We start from the raw sequence: 6879 nt of genomic DNA, 5'->3' as shown, positions 1-6879 counted from the left end.
ACATTCTGCAAGGTAGAAGGTATAGTGAGGCACCACACTGTACGTCACACACCATAGAAAAATGGAGTGGCAGAACGGATGAACCAAACACTCATCCAGCGTGCAAGATGCATGCAAATATTTGCCAACTTATCCAAGCAATTATGGGTGGAAGCGGTTAACACTACTTGGTATGTGGTGAACAAATCACCATCAACTGCAATAGACTTGAAGACTCCTCAAGATGTATGGTCCAGGAAACCCTCTGACTATTCTGGTTTATGTATATTTGGATTCCCCGCATATGCTCATGTGAATGATGGCAAACTTGAGCCAAGGGCAATGAAGTGCATATTTCTTAGATATGCGACAAGAGTAAAAGGTTATTGATGGTGTTGTACAGAAGAAGGAAAAACTCCTAAATTTATCATGAGCAGAGACGTAACCTTTGATGAATCTGCCATGGGTGTGACATCCCCATTTTCACGGCCAGCAAAGACCGATTTTGTTTATGCTTTATAAAAACCAGAGTACTTCTTTTAATAAAAATGTTGTGGAATTTGTTCCCAGAAAAACATGATAAATGTGTTATCAAAGCATTTCCGAAGAAATGTATTTTTATTCCTTTTAAAACCTTGGGATGTCATTGTCAATACAGAAACATAAGCATAAACAGAACTTACATTCGTTACTCTAGTGATCTACATCTCTTTTAAATCTCTCAGTGTAAAGTGACTTCGTATTGACACCTGTGATACAAATAAGCTTGAGTGGGTCAGGTTGGGAAACCTGGTGAGTACATAGGGTTTTCAACCCACAATAATATAGCTAATTTGTTTCTTCACATAATACATGTCAAACAATTAACCCGATTGCCCATTCCCATTTTCTTCATTTAATATTCCCTAGAGAATTATCTTAAGGGTCATCTCCTATATCGTATTTACCTCTCATCTCTTTACATCAGATTTCCTTATATGTTTGTTCCTAAGGACTTTTCCTAAGGATCATTGCCTACAACGCTTAGTCAGTAATGATTCGGGGATTACCCCCTCAATACGTGCTTAGTAAGGGTTGGAGTATCATCGCATGAATATGTAGTTACAACATCGCCTGAACTCGTAATTCATAGTAAGGGTTGGAGTATCATCGCATGAATACGTAGTTACAACATCGCCTGAACTCGTAATTCATAGTAAGGGTTGGAGTATCATCGCATGAATACGTAGTTACAACATCGCCTGAACTCGTAATTCATAGTAAGGGTTAGAGTATCATCACATGAATACGTAGTTACAACATCGCCTGAACTCGTAATTCATAGTAAGGGTTGGAGTATCATCGCATGAATACGTAGTTACAACATCGCTTGAACTCGTAATTCATAGTAAGGGTTAGAGTATCATCACATGAATACGTAGTTACAACATCGCCTGAACTCGTAATTCATCACCTACAGGTTATGAGCCTGCTGGTGTTTCCACGGGGTTGTCTAGAATAGTCCGTGGTCGCCATCTATACTCTGGTAGATGACTACATCTCCACATTGTCAGACAAGGTTATGGTATCTTTCATCCTACATCACCGATTCATCATCACCTATCTATCCTCACCTAATTATCATCACCTTCCTATCATCACCTATCTCTCATAATTTTATTTCATCACACACCACTATTTCATCTACCCATGTTTTATCCCAACATATTTGTAGATATAAAATAAATATACAGTTTGAATCATTTAAAACGTGTATAAAATCATTCATCCAACATAGACAACAAGTATTCAGATAATATGCACACATAGCACGTAACTTATATAAAATACTTCATATCTATGTGTAAGATAAAAGTAACTATGCACTCACCTGATAAGGTGGTTACTCGGTACTCGGACAGCGCTTCATTAATCTTAAAACAATTTCCCTCGGACAAAACCTAGTATCATTACCACTAGAGTTTAGTCTAACGTTAACCGCGACTAATTAATAGTCTAGCTATTATTACTATTATATAAGCGTTAACCAACACTCTTATATAACTCATAATAATAGCCCAAATAATTATTTTAAGGTCCTAATAATGTTATTATATTAAAACATAAGCTATACTAAAGATAGGGTAGGCATAGCTCACTTACAACGGGTTTTCCTCGAAAATCGGGCTCCGCCGGAGCAGAGTTTCTGAGCCGAGGGCTCTCCTTTTCGGAACCGTCAGGCGCTCCGGGGTTTCCGCCTCGTGCTAGGGAGTTACCCTAGGCTTTGGGGGGTTAGGGAGGCTTAGAGAGAGGTTCTAAAGAGAGAAAGAAGGGTTTGAAGGTGTGAGGAAATGGCATGACCCGACACTTCTATTTATAGGGTGAAATCCTGATGGACTCGCCGAGTCGGTTCACTGACTCGCCGAGTCGGTGCCACGTGTCATCACCTGATGGCTTTTCTTGGGGAGAAAGCCTGGGCCCATATTCAGCCACGTCACCCCTTTTGCAGCAGCACCCTGCCGACTTCTAAACCCCATAACTTTCGTATACGAGCTCTGTTTTCGACGTTCTTTTTTTCTACGCATAGGTAAAAACAAGATCTATAACTTTTATTTAGACTCCGTCAGCTAATTCTCGACAGATCTTAAATTTAACAGTAGGATGAGATTAGACTGTTAAATGACCACGAAGAATTCTTAACTCCTTCATACGGACTCCGTTTTTGTCTGTCTTTTTACCGTTGAGTTCCTATTAATGAGATATTCAACTCTCATTAAGGTTGCGTAAGCCAAAAACCGCTCGAACTAAAATTCGAGTTTCGGGTCGTGCACTGCTATGCCAAATCTTAGAAAAATCATAACTTCCTCATACGAAGTCAGATTTGGGCGTTCTTTTTTTGTATGTTCTCGGTTTAACATATACTACAAATTTTGTTTAGATAACTAAGGATAAAAAGTCATCTATCGTAAATTCACTATTTACGTCTCCCGGTGCCGTGTCGGTTTTGCAGCGAAACTTCGACGGGCCATAACTTCTTCGTTATAACTCGGATTTTCGTGTTCTTTATATGTACGGAACCCTTGGAACATATACTACCACTTGGTTAAGATTACTCCTTCTAAATAATCTTCCATCAAAAACTCATTTTTGATGCTCATTGTCTCTAAATTGACTAGCCCGGATCTATGGGCGTTACAATGGGTAACTAGGGAGGAGGTGATGCAAGTCAATCATGGAACAAATATCAGGGATCTAGCCAGAAGGTGGAGTTTGCAACTCAAACTCCAGACATAGTTGTGATAAGTGAAAAGAGCAAGGCGACAGTGAACAACCTGGACAAGATGAAACCCAAGAGCAACCCATGGGATATTCCTCCAGTGGTGCTGATGTCGAGAAGGATGATGGGTCTGAATCTATAGCAAAAAGAAGATCAAGGAGGGTCATTTGACAACCTGATATATATATATATATATATATATATATATATATATATATATATATATATATATATGGGATATGTGAATTCAGGTGAACTTGACTCCATTGATTTTGCTTTAGAAACTAGAGAAGACATTAACACTGAGGAGCCTCAATTGTATAAAGAGGCTATGGCGAGTAAAGAAGCAAATGACTGGTTGATGGCCATGAATAAAGAAATGCAATCTTTAGAATAAAATGAAACATGGGATCTTGTTCTATTACCAAAGGGAGCAAAGCCAGTGAGAAGAAAATGGATCTTTAAGAAGAAGGAAGGGATGCTAGGAGTTGAAATAGCTAGGTTCAAGGCAAGGTTGGTGGTGAAAGGGTTTTCTCATAAAGAAGGAATTTATTATCACGAGGTGTTCTCATCGGTCATAAAGCACAAGACAATTCGGGCTCTTTTGGCCATGGTGATTGCATTTGATCTGGATCTTGAATAGCTTGATGTGAAAACTGCATTTCTTCATGGGAACTTAGAAGAGAAGGTTTATATGTCCCATCCAGAAGAGTTCCTTGATTCTAAGAAGGATCATGTATGTTTGCTGAAGAAATCCCTATATGGTTTGAAGTAGTCTCCAAGACAATGGTACAAGAGATTTGATTCATTCATGATCGCGAATGGCTACACTCGAAACTAATTTGACAATTGTGTTTACTCAAGGAATTGTCAGAACATTCCTACATATATTTGTTGTTATATGTTGATGATATGCTCATCGCAACCAAGGAAATGGCTGGAATAAATGAATAGAAGCTGACCCTACAGAATGAGTGAAATGAAGGATTTGGGAACAGCAAAGAAGATACTTGGAATGGAGATTCAAATGGATAAGTAGGGCGATTGTGTATTCTCAACAGAAGTACATTGGGAAAGTTATGCAATCCTTCAATTGTGATCAGTCCAAGCCAATTGGAACTCCTTTAGCGGCTCACTTTAAACTTGGTCCAAACAATATACCCACTACTAATGAAGAAAGGAAGTACATGAGTAGGGTTCCAACCTCAAGTGCTGTTGGAAGTTTCATATATGCTATGGTCTGTACCAGACCTGATTTGGCTCATGTGGTTAGTGTGGTTAGCAGGTTTATGAGCAATCCAGGGAAGACTCATTAGGAAGCTGTAAATTGGATCTTGTCATACGTGAAGGGAACGACAGATGTTTTCTTGGTGCATAGAGCTAATACGAAGAGTGACTTGGTGGGATATGTTGAATCTGATTCTGGTGGTGATTTGTTGAAGTGTAGGTCATAGATGTGCTACATATTCACTTTATTTGGATGCGCCATCAGTTGGAAGTCAACGTTACAAGCTACCATTGCTTTGTCTACAATCGAATCTGAGTACATATCCATGACAGAAGGAATAAAAGAGGAGATATGGTTGCAAGGGCTTATTCAGATTCTTGGTCTGAAGGTACAGAAGCTTGTCTAGTATTGAGATAGTCAAAGTGATTTGAGTCTTGCTAAGAACCCTGTGTATCACGAGAAAACAAAGACCATTGATATCAGAGTGAATTTCATTCGGGATATGCAAGGAGACAAGTTTTCAATACTGAAGATTGATACCAACGGCAAACCAGTAGATATGTTGACAAGTCGTTTCCCATGGAGAAGTTCAAGCTTTGCTTGGACTTAGTTGATGTTCGTAGGAGGTAGGTCCCTTTGGGGATGAATAAGAGGATGGGAGTGGAAGTTCTTTTTTGAGGTGGAGTTCAGAGGATGCTCGGTTCAATGTGGAGATTGTTAAATATGAGTCGAGCATTTGGAGCATTCTCATGGAGCATTTGAATCCTGCTCATAGAGCATTTTGAGCACTTGGAACTCAATGGAGCACATGGGGTTCATGGAGCATGTGACAAAGGAACGGATCATCTGAGAAGGGAATGGATCGTGTATGAACAGATAAAATGCCTAAGGAACAGATCATATAAAAGGGGGTTTGGAGCACCGGGAAGAGGATTGGAGCATTTGGGAGTGATATGGAGCAAGAAGGGGACCTTGTTGCGCCATCTGATAAAGGGTTGGGCCAAGAAGTCTCAAAAGTGTTCCATATGGATCAAAAGGTGCTAAAGTTTCCTCAACTCCCAAAATACAAGCTCAAGGGACCAAAAATGACAATATGACAAATAACTAGATCTGTGAAACCAATGAGCAAGATAGAAGCTTTTTATTCACAATAGTCTAGAAATGAGGCAACCTTGTTGGATCTGTACTTGAACCCTTCTTCCAAGCACCTTAAAAACACCTTGATCTTCAAGATTCACGACCAAATTAAGAAGATAAGCTCACAAATGATGTCAAGGATCAAAACAAGCAAGAGGAGGCTAGGGTTTCTCAAGGAATGATATGAGGTGATGGAGGCAGGACATAAGAAGCATTTCAAGAAGTTAGATCCTTTAAATAGGGCTCATGTAACACCCCAATTCTCAGGTATTGATTTATATTAGAGTTTTCTTGATTTTTTTAAGGTCTACTTGACGAGTTGGTGGCGCTACTCGCCGAGTAGCAGCGGGTTGGTCCGCGTGTTTTAGTGACCTACTCGCCGAGTCCAAGAAGGGACTCGACGAGTAGGAGCTAGCAGATGAAACCCTAAATTCCGGGGTATTGCACCCTATTTAAAGGATCAAAAGCCTCCCTTTAGCCCCTTGCAGTCTTTTGAGAACCAAACCAACCCTAATTCGTGTGTGTGCTTCATTTTTGTGTGTTCTAAGTTTTGGAAGGTGAATCTTAGTGAGGAAAGCTTGGAGAAATAAGTGGCTAGAAGCAAGGAATGTGTGGGGATCAGAAATCTACCTCAGTTAGCATCATTTGAAGGTATCAAGCCGTCACCTTTACCTCGTTACCTTCTAGATCTCATTTGGGTGAAGTTTAGGGTTATTTTGGCTTGGTTATGATGTTATTGTGGTGTATGAGCTAGATCTGAAGTTGCAACTTTAGATCTGGACCCTTCTTGGGTTTTAGGGTCATAAATTTTCGAGCTTGGTCATGTATGAAGCCTTCCTTGAGTGTAAAACTCCATTGTAAGCTTGGATTTGTCATTAAGAGCCTTTAGAGCCGTGCATGCACGTAAAGTTTGCAACTTTACGTGATAAACATGCCTTAGAAGCTTGGATCTGCAATATGGAGCCGTTGCATGGCTTAAAAAGTACCTGTATGGATGAAGGTCTGAAGGGACTCGGCGAGTTGCATAGTCAACTCGGCGAGCCACATGAAGATGGCCATGTACTCAACGAGTTGGATGAACAACTCGGCGAGTCCGTTGAAGATGGTCGTAGACCCGGCGAGTCAGTAGAATGACTCGGCGAGTCGGTTGGGTTTTTCCCAACCTTTGGACACGAATGAGCACGGCGAGTTGTAAGGGGAAAACTCGGCGAGTTGGCCAATGAGTTACGAGCACTAACACTAGGAACTCGACGAGTCACTCTAGTGACACGGCGAGTTG

Source organism: Lactuca virosa, chromosome 2 (genome assembly GCF_052849685.1).
Source record: "Lactuca virosa cultivar CGN04683 chromosome 2, Lactuca_virosa_CGN04683_v6, whole genome shotgun sequence".
Classification (NCBI taxonomy): domain Eukaryota; kingdom Viridiplantae; phylum Streptophyta; class Magnoliopsida; order Asterales; family Asteraceae; genus Lactuca; species Lactuca virosa.
The sequence above is the reverse complement of the archived record's forward strand: the minus strand, read 5'-3'. Positions refer to the sequence as shown.